At 47.9% G+C, this 10,102-nt stretch overlaps 1 protein-coding gene across 1 annotated transcript in view; it reads left to right on the top strand.

Moving 5' to 3' along the window:
* The first annotated feature begins 7,229 nt into the window (after window positions 1-7,229).
* The window catches only part of Myh9 (myosin heavy chain 9), an 81,629-nt gene continuing 78,756 nt past the window's right edge, over window positions 7,230-10,102 (top strand). Inside the window, exon 1 of the mRNA XM_051189297.1 lies at window positions 7,230-7,407. The gene's annotated coding sequence lies outside the window, so the exon portion shown is untranslated. The remainder of the gene's footprint in view (window positions 7,408-10,102) is intronic.

Raw genomic sequence — 10,102 nt, 5'->3', positions numbered from 1 at the left:
CAACAGTCAATCAATCAATCAACCAATTAATCAATCAATCAAACCAGATAGAATATAGGTTCAACCCCCTTCTTCCGGAGCACACACCCAAATCCAAGGCTAGGTGGATACAGGCTAAGTGAACATGGCCAAGTGGGTCCAAGACGGAAAAAGAGACATGAAACCAGGCCTGGGAGGGAAGCAGAGTGACACACAGGAAAGGGCTTACTTAGCATTCCTCCCCTGCCACTTAATTGTCTGGAATCTTTGGCAAGTCTCAACATGTCGCCCAGGCCTCAGTTTACTCATCTGTGAAAAGAAGGTTAGCATAAGCCTCCTTGAACAGTAAATACCAAGATGAAATGAGGCATTGTGAAGACAGGATTGCAGAATCTCTTTCTTTGCTGTATACCTTCATGTAGCTATTACTGGAGTTTTGGAATGGGTCAATCAAATGTGGTCTCTCCATAGAAGGAGATACCATTAGGCCATAGGAAAGAGCGAGATACCCACAGATGCTCTGATGCAATCTAATCTAAATAAAAGCAGCCAGACACAAAAGCCCACATGCTGTGATGCCATTTCTGTGGAATGTTCTGAAGAGGCCAATTCATCCAGAAAGTTGATTAATGGTTGTCTGCTTTCAGAGACAGGGTGGGGGTGGGATGGAGAAGGTTGGGGAAATGGGGAGGGACTGCTGATGAACACGGGGTTACTTGGGGGGAGTTAATAAAAATATTATAGAAGCAGATGGTGATAATGATCGCATATCTTTACACATACTAAAACCTACAGAATCAAATTCTTCAGGTGAGTGAAATCTGTGGAATGGGAGTTATACCCCCAATAAACCTGCTTAGAGAAGCCAAAGGCATGTTATTGAATTTGGTTCTCAGCACCGGTGTGTGGGCCCACACAAAAGAAGAATTGTACTCTACAGCATGGCATTAGTGTAGTAGGTTCATAAGCACTCTTACAATCTTTATTGGCCTATTTGTTTATTTATTCACTATATGGAAACTTATTGGAGGTCTTTCAAGATTCTGAGTTCCATGTTGGGTCTCATGAACGTACACACACACACACACACACACACACACACACACACACACTGATAGATCCTTAGGAAACTCATCAGGAGACAGGCAAGCTGGAGGAGTGAAGAATGCTATGATTTCAGGGAGCCCAGGGTGCTGTGGGAACAAAGAGGAGGCACCTTGCCAGGTGGGAAGATCTAGAGAGGTCCCTGGAGGCGTTTCCACACTCAAAGGCATAAGGGAAAGGGCAAGAGCATGAAGGCATGGAGACCAGGCTAGGCTCTAGGCAGTGTGGCCAAACAGGCATAGCAGCCAGACATTGAACAAGAAGTACAGGATCATGTTTGTTGACTGAATGCTAGTGAGAGGGCTGTGAGTGATCCCCTGGGGCCAGGGGAGGTAGGTATGGTCCTTGTGGCTGGTGCTCCATGGTTGCTGAATAAATAACAAATGGTGTGAAGAATATTGAACTCACTGCTTTAATTAACTCCCTCTAGATATTTGAGACCTTTGAAAGTTTGTTTAAGATAGGCTCTTGCTATGTATCCCAGGCTGGCCTTAAACGTGTGAGCCTCTTGCCTGAGCCTTAGGAGTGCTGGCCTCATAGCATGTACTACCAGGCCTGCCTTAGTTTTGCCCATGCCTGTGCATGCTAGGCAAGTGATCTACCATTGAGCTGTACCCCAGCTCTGTAGAGATGTGGGATCTCCTCAGATTAAACTCATTGCTTTGTTTTGTTGTTTTATTTTGAGACAGGGTCTTCCTAGCTAGTCCTGACTGGTCTGGGACTTACTCTATAGCCCAGGGTAGTCTCAAACCTGTGGCAATCCTCCTGCCTTGGCCTCTGCCTCTGCCTCTGCCTCTGAAGTGCTAGGATTACAGGTTTCAGTCACCAATGCTGGCTGCTTTTCAGAATTCCTCAGGACTTAGAGCCAGCAAACAGATTTGACTTCAGTGGCTCAGGGTTCTTCTCAGTTCTTGGCCTTGGCTTTAGTTTTATTTATGTATTTATTGCTGGGTTTCAAATACTGGGGTTTTGTGTGTGCTTGTGGTACCCTGTTGCTACACTCATCTTGGTGTCCTGGGACTTCCTGTTTCTACAAAGCCCCTACAAGGAAGGCTGATGCTGAAATGCCACAGTCTAAGGGCCTTGATTTGCACAGCTGGCCCTTTCGAGGTCCTGACACCTTCTGATTGTCACTTCCCCTCATCTTGCACAGGCTATATCTCCACCCTCTTGACCTTGTGTCAGTGTGTCCTGACTGGAGTGAGTGAGCCCCCTCTGCCCTTTATCTGCATACTCTCTTCCAGCTTGGCTGAGCCACCTTTGCAAGTGTTACAAGCATAAGACTCTTATTTTGTCAATGAATCCCAGCACCTGCCACTCAGTCTGGCAAATCAAAAAATCCTTAGGCAGTACTGTAGTAGAACAGTAGAAAATGACCTATTGGAAGCAGTAAGACGGGAGCCCACATCTTCCCGGTCCTAGCAAACACTGGCACTACATGTGCCAGTCCTATCATCATTGTCACCTGCTCCTCAGAACAACCCAGCTTGGCAGGGACTGTCACCAGCCCCATCTCAGTTCTCAGTGAGAACTGAGGCACAGAATAGTTCCATATAGGCAGTGTCTGTTTCTCCTCAGGCAGCCCAAGACTGACACACAGCAAAAAAGGAGAAGTGACACAACCATGTCAAAGGTGAAGCAGAGGGGAAGGTTTCTTTCTAGTGGGGGGTTGGGGTTTTTAAGGATGGGTAGGAGCCCAGGACTCAGAATCATCAGAGAGATGAAAGTAGTAGTGTGGCAGTGACTTGTCTGTAGAAGGGGCTGGTTGATAGTGCAGTGAGCAGCTTGGACAGGTCATATAGGAGAGGCATGGCTTTCTCAGGGGTTGCAGATCCTTGTAGAGGTCTGGGGCAACAGTCTAGGACTCGGAGACTTATTGAAGATATCAAAAGTAGCTGTTGGGCAGGACAGAGGTTCTTAGAGAATTGGGCTGTGTCTTCTTCAGCAAAATGAGTTTTGTGAAGCTAGCCACACCTACACTCCTTCATACACACACATACGCGTACACACACACACACACACATACACAAATAAAAAGAGAAATATGCAATATTTGTCTTTCTTCCCCTATTACTCTTTCTTGTACCCTGTCCCCATCATTTAGACCCCTTGCTTACTTGTTGCTTGAAATTAGAAAATTAGGCTTTAAATTCCTAATCCCCTTGCTTCTGTCTCCCAAATGCAGGGATTATGAGCATGCATGCATGCACCACCATATCTGGCTACAAGTATCATATTTTAAACTTAGATTCTGCATATGAGAGAGAACATATGGTATTATCTTTTTTGGCCTGTCTTATTTCTCTTAACATGATGCTCTCCAGTTCTACTCATCTCCCTGTAAATGGCACCATTTTGTTTCATTCTTCTTGAAGGCTAAAGTCCACTGTGTATATGCAGCACATCTGTTCCAGTCATTTACCTGGTGATGGGCATCTAGGCTGGCTCCATAGTGAATATGGATGTGCAAATATCTCTGTGGCAGTCTGACTAGTTTCCTTCAGAGTATTTATCACAATGTTTAAAAGTTGAGAAAAAAGAGAAAAGATTGCTAAATTGGAGGCCTGGGTGGGACATGGACTTGGCAGTTACCTCTGTGGGCTGGTAGAGCTGTAGGTGGCAGAGTGGGTTGGAAATCCAGGAAAGGAGTCACAGGCTGCAAAGAAAAGAGCTTTGAGTGTTGAGCACAGCGGGCAGCACAGCACTGAGGGCCTGGGCAGCAGGTTGCATTTGCCTAGTCTGAATGCCAACTCCATTGATTAGTAGATGGGGGGGGGGTGTGAACTTAGAGAGTTAACTTGGCTGAGTTTTACTTTCCTTATCTACAAAATGGGGGATAATATAGTTTGGATGAATTAAGATAATTATTTATTAAGGTTTTTTTAATATAGTGCCTGCCACACAGTAAAAAAAAAAAAATCTATCAATGTGTGTCTCTGGTAGAGCTTAGGTCAAAACCGTTCAGAAGGAATCCTAGCAACTGAACCTGCATTCTGCAGAGTGTCCTTCCATGTAGGTCACCAGGCTAGGGAGGAAGCAGCAGGAGAGGAAACAAACAAACAAACAAACAAAAAAAAATAAGAAAAGAAAAAAAAGAAAGAAACTGAGTTTCTGGATCTTTAGGGGAGTGGGCATGGGACTGTTGATTTTCTCTCTCTCTTTTCATGTCTGCATAGTAATCAAGTGTAGACTAATTTATCCACTTCTTATTATTATTATTAAGTCAGGGTCTTACCATGTAGCCCAGGCTGGCCTGTAACTCACTGTTTGCTATTGCCTTCTGAGTGTTATGAGTGTTGGAATTATGGGCATGAGCAACACACATTTTTATATTGATTGACTTTTTTGCTATTACTTTATTTTGGGGGGGGCAGAGTCTTCCTATAACCCTGGCTGTCCTGGATCTCATGAGTTCTACCTCACCTCTACCTTCCAAGCGCTAAGCACTAGGGTTAAAGGCATTCGCCACCAAACCTGGCTTTCTTTTTCACATTGAAAAATTTATTTTGTGCTGGGCGGTGGTGGCACACGCCTTTAATCTCAGCACTCAGGAGGCAGAGGCAGGTGGATCTCTCTGAGTTCGAGACCAGCCTGATCTGCAAGAGCTAGTTCCAGGACAGCCTCCAAAGCCACAGAGAAACCCTGTCTCAAAAAAAAAAAAAAAAAAAAAAAAAAAAAAACCAAAAAACCAAAAAACTTATTTTGTGTACATCAAAGGACAACCTGCTGGGGCAGGTTCTTTCCTTTCCCCTGTAGGTCCCAGGAAATAGAACTTAGGTTTGGCAGCAGGCACCTTTACCTGCTGATCCATTTTACTATTCCCTTTTGGCTCTTCTAAGTTTCTGTGGATATTTCTGTACATTCTTTGATGGATTTAAATAGTCATTGTTTTTGTTTTGTTGGATATATATGCTTAAGAGTAGAACTGTTGACTCTTGAGGTATATGTGAAACTTTAGTAAATAATGACAATGACTGGCTTGTTTCCTCTTTCTTTTTCGAGACAGGGATTCATGTAGTCCAAACTGGCTACAAACCTACTATGTAGCCAAGGGTAACTCTGACATTTCGATTCTTCTGCTTCTATTTCCCCAATGCTGAGATCACAGGTGTGTGCCACCATGCCTGGCTTACATACTTTCTCAAAGTGGTTGTAGAGACACAGGAGCCTACAAGCATTGATGAGTTCCACTTCCTCCCTTTCCTTGGAATGAGGGGCACTTTCATTTTAGCCAGCTACTCAGGTGTGTGTGTGCTGCTATGGCATCATATTTTACTTTTTGGGGTGGGGTGGATTTTTGAGACTTGGTCTTGTTATATATCCAAAGCTGGCTGGTCTCAAGCTTGTAGAGTGACTCTGGGTTTACAGGTGTGTGCCTCTCTGTTTTCAGTGTACTTTTTATGATAATTAATGATGCACTTCTCTCTCTTTTTCAAGACAGGCTTTCTCGTGTAACAGTCGTGGAACTCACTTTGCAGTCCAGGCTGGCTTTGAACTCACAGATATCCATCTGCCTGCCTCTGCTTCTCAGTGCTGGGATTAAAGTTGTTCCAGGCTGCTGATGTACTTCTCTTTTAAAGTCTGTCCTTTCCTTAGTAATGTGTGCATGTGTTATTATTGCTAATTGAACCCAGGCCTTGCACAGGCCAGATGAATGGTCTATCACTGAACTATATATTCCTAGCCTCTTGATGATCAGTTTTTTGTTTTGTTTGTTTATTTTTAAGACAGGGTTTCTCTGTGTAGCTTTGGAACCTGTCCAGCCTGGCCTCCAACTCACATAGATCCTGCCTGCTTCTGCCCCTGCCTCTTGAGTGCTGGGAATAGAGACTGGAGTCACTACCTCCCGGCAATGATCAGTTTTAAAAGAAATTTTGTCTGTTTTTTTTTTTCAGCCAAAACTGCTGAACTGCTTGTCTGTGTAGTTCAAGCTGGTCTTGAACAGTCTTCATCCTACCTCACTACCCCAGCCTCTTGAGTTCTGGGTATTTTCAGCCATTTTCCTTTTGGAGTATTTGGATTTTGCTTATCAACTAGGAAGCAATCTTTAATGTGTTGTTGGTAATAATCATTTATCATCTGGGCTGCAAAATCTTTTTTTTTTTTTTTTTTTTTGCCTGTAGAATGTAAGTTTTCCCTGCAGTTCATTTGGAAGAATTGTTTTAGCGTGTTGGTAAGAACATTTCAACAGCTAAGAGCAATGACGAGAAATTTGCTGTCATAAAGTAATTGAAAGCTATCCCCATTGACTGACTGTACTACAGAATCGACCACACAGATCAATGAACACAACTCGAAAACCGATATGGTGAAAGTGGTACCTATAATCAGGGCAGAAAATAATGTGCGGATAGATTGCTGATGGATTAAATGAGAAGTGCGGAAAAAAAATCTTCTCAGGCTTAGTAACTAAAATCAATGCAATATACCCTTAAAAAAATTTAGCTACAAATATCTCGGAGGATGTGTCCGAGTTAATTACTCAGAGGTAAAGCGCGGTTTAGATCGCATTCCAAGCAGAGGGACCAGCCAAAGCAAAGGTTCCGAGGATGGAGGACTTGCCGTGAACAGGCTCCAAAATCGAACTCAGGACGCCCACACGGAATGCAGGGTTGAAGCCATGCCCGCCCCCACAGCCATCATAATTATGTAAAATACCACTTTTCCCATATATGGTACTTAATATCTGTTCTCCTGGTAGGACAGGACGAAGGGAAAACACGGCTCGCTGGGCGGAGTGTCAGACTCTCAGACCTTCCAACACGCTGCCGCCGGCCTCGGCCCGTCCCAAACTGAGCACCCGAGCCGGGACCCGGGGCCCAGCGCGCCGGAGCCGTCCACTTCTGATTGGGTGTAGTTCACGTCAATCCTCGTCCTGTAACCTGGCTGTCCATTGGATCCGCCCCATGAGGCGGGGCTCCCGCCTAGGAAGCGCGAGGAAGGTGGGGTGGGGAGGATAAATCCCAGCCTGCTGGCATCCGTCCCTTGTCTGCTTATAGGCCAAAAATCTGTCAGTTTAGGCCAGACTCCTGCTGGATTGGGCATCGTGGGGGTGGGGCGGGCGCTCCCGGGAGCTCCGCCCCCAACCCGGCGGCAGGGCTTTAGGCCCGCCCTCCTCTGGAAGGGCGGGGCGGGCGGCGTTCAGCAGAACTGGGTGCGGTGAGGCGCGCAGATCACCGCGGTTCCTGGGCAGGGCACGGAACGCTCAAGAACTTGACTTGCTGTAGCTGGAGTCTCGCGTTTGCCCCATCCTGCAGCTCAAGCGCTCGAGAAAGTCCTCACGCAAGAACCAGCGCCTGTTTCCCCGGGCAGACCCAGGTTCAGGTGAGTAAGCCCTGCCAGTGTGTCCCGCCCCGGAGCTGCCGAGCGCGCGCGCGCGGCGACTATACGCTTGGCGTTTGGAGTCGGCGGCCCTGTGGTTCTCGGCCTCATCGTGGCTGGCTCCGGCGCGGTCGGGCGCGAACGCCTGGGACCGGGCTCCGCATCCTCACCCGAGGGACGCTAGGCAGCAAGGCCTCAGGGTTGGGGAGATACAGTTCCCGCCCTGCCGGTTGCCTTCCCGGTTGGAGCACTGGGAACTCGGCCTCCTTCAGTCGCCTTTGCGCTCCCGCCTCCCCGACGGGCGGCTCGGGCAAACTTTTTAACCCCTTCGGGGATGCCGCAATCCCGGGGCTGCCGGCTGAGCCCACCGGGATGAGGGTGCAGGTCCAGCGCAGCGGCTCTTCTGTAAGTTTTGCAAAGGGAGGTAACGGCCAGGCAGGGACCGTTGGCAGCTGTCAGGGCGTCCTTCTGAGTCAGGATCAGTCGGTCCCTCCGCAGACTTTGCGCCCGGCTCTGTTTCCGCCCTATGCAGCAGACTTCCTCATTCGCCTGGCAGTCCTCAGGACGGGAGGGGGCGGGGAGAGGTGCGCTGGGTGCGTGGGGAAAGGAGAGCCGGCTGCCCGGGGCCCAGGGCGCCGGGAAGACCCCCTGTCTGTCTCTAACAAATTTGGGATTGTGTTGCCCGAGGGTAAAAGGCCTGGGTCTGCCCGCAGTCGTCCGGCCGCCCAGGCGTGCACCTGATTCCACTGCACCCTGGGACGCCACGCCGGGACCAGTGTCTAGGAGCTGGTCCTGACTTTAGGACCAGGCCCGGCTACTGCATCTTTTTTTTTTTTTTATGTTAGGGTTAGAGGCGGAGTTTTGAAGATACCCCCACTTCCCTGTGCAAGGGTCCTCACCCCATCCTGTTCTGGAGCCACGCCCAGGGCAGAACTGCATCGTGCTCCTCTTGCTCCTCATCTCTCACAGGCAACGGAGTCTGAACCCTCCAGGACTTGCTTGCGAGCAGCAGTAGTGAAACTGAGGGTGGGGTGGCCCCGGGCGGATGCCTGAGGCCCCACCCAGCGGTGTTAGGGAAAAGGTTTCTGGGAAGTACCAGGTCTAGGAGACATGGAGGCTACCTGGGCTGGGCAGTGGAGAGGTCCAGTGGTTTATCGTTCTCAGATTTCTGGATTTAGCAAGATTTCAAAGTAACTTGCCTGCTCCCTAAAATGATACACAGATTTATGGCTCCTGCACAAGGATGACAAGCAAATTCGTTTAGCATCCCATAGTTTTAGTCAACGTAGACTGGGGTGTCCCAGCCATCACTGGGCAAGTGGTGCACTCTCAAGCGTGACTAGGAGGTCTTCTCCATCTGAACTTCTCAAACCCGCTAGGCAGCTGTGTAGCCACCCTGGAGCCCCTCCCAAGTCTTTTCTTTTTTTAACTTTATTTTTTCATAATTACACACCCTTTGATCACATCTCTAAATTTAATTATGTTCATTGGTGTTTTGCTTGCAGGTATGTCTGTGGGAGGGTGTCAGATTCCTGGATACTGGAAAGACTTAAAGACAGTTGCAAACTGTCATATGGATACTTGGAGAGTTGAACCCTGGTCTCTGGAAGAGTAGTCAGTGCTCTTAACCACTGAGCCATCTCTCCAGTCCCCTCCCAAGTCTTGCACCGAGTTAAAATAAAGTTTTTTCAAACAAACAAACAAACAAACAAAAAGGTAACTGTTGAAGGGGAAGAAATTTAGCTCTTTCTTGTTCTCAGCAACATTGTAGCCATTTCTGACTCCACTGTCTGGAGGCCAGGCTGATAACCTCACCTGCCTACCTTCTTTTGGTTTAGGAGGCAGGCTGCTTGAAGCCTATTTAGACAATCTCTCAATATCAGTCAATTTATATACAAGGTTGCTATGGGTGGGGGAAGGGCCTATAGATGTGTAATTGAGCAAATATTTAACTGGCTTCTCCTGCCAGGGACTGTGCCAGGTGGTGTGTGTGGGGGTGGTGTGAGGCGGGGTGGGTGTGAGTTGAGTAAGACCTGGCCCCTGCCCACAGGCATTTAGGGGAGAGCTGAGACAAATCAGTAGGTGACTCTAGTGTGAGAGAGATGACAGGAACTCCAGAAAGGGTACCATGAGGCATAGGAGTACCTTGTGAGAACTTGTTGGCTTCCTGAAGAGATTTGTGTTCCCGGGAAATTTGAAGGCTTCAAGGAGCAACAGCGGCACACTGAGATACAAAGACAGCTTGTGCTGTGTCCCAAACAAGCCACAGACAAAGGACTCAAGGAATTCTTAGGTTATGGGGGCACTACTGTCTCCAGGGCATGCAGGGAAGCCATCATGAGGAAGGCAGACATTTCAGGCTTGACAAACTGAGGCAGGCACGTAGTGAAGGAAAGTGGGGAGTCATTTAATGGGTAATTGGGGAGTAATTAAAAGCATCAAGAGATTGCTTAGTATAGTTTGAGAGCCAGTGTACAGTGTGGGTGACACTCCAGAACTTTGCTCCTGTACCCAGCAGATCCTGGCAGGGCAGGCAGGCTGATCCAGGTTCCCCTCCAACCAGCATTAGCCAGTTCTTTTAGGAGGCATTGTGCCTGTCTGGGGATAAGACAAGGTGAGGGTCAGGGACTCAGTGGGACTGCTGATCTGAAGAGCATGATAGGGGAGAGGAAAGAAAGGACAGGGTTCTGGTTTATCT

The sequence above is a fragment of the Phodopus roborovskii genome, unplaced genomic scaffold, assembly GCF_943737965.1.
Source record: "Phodopus roborovskii unplaced genomic scaffold, PHOROB, whole genome shotgun sequence".
Lineage (NCBI taxonomy): Eukaryota > Metazoa > Chordata > Mammalia > Rodentia > Cricetidae > Phodopus > Phodopus roborovskii.
This window is presented reverse-complemented; position numbering and strand designations above follow the sequence as displayed.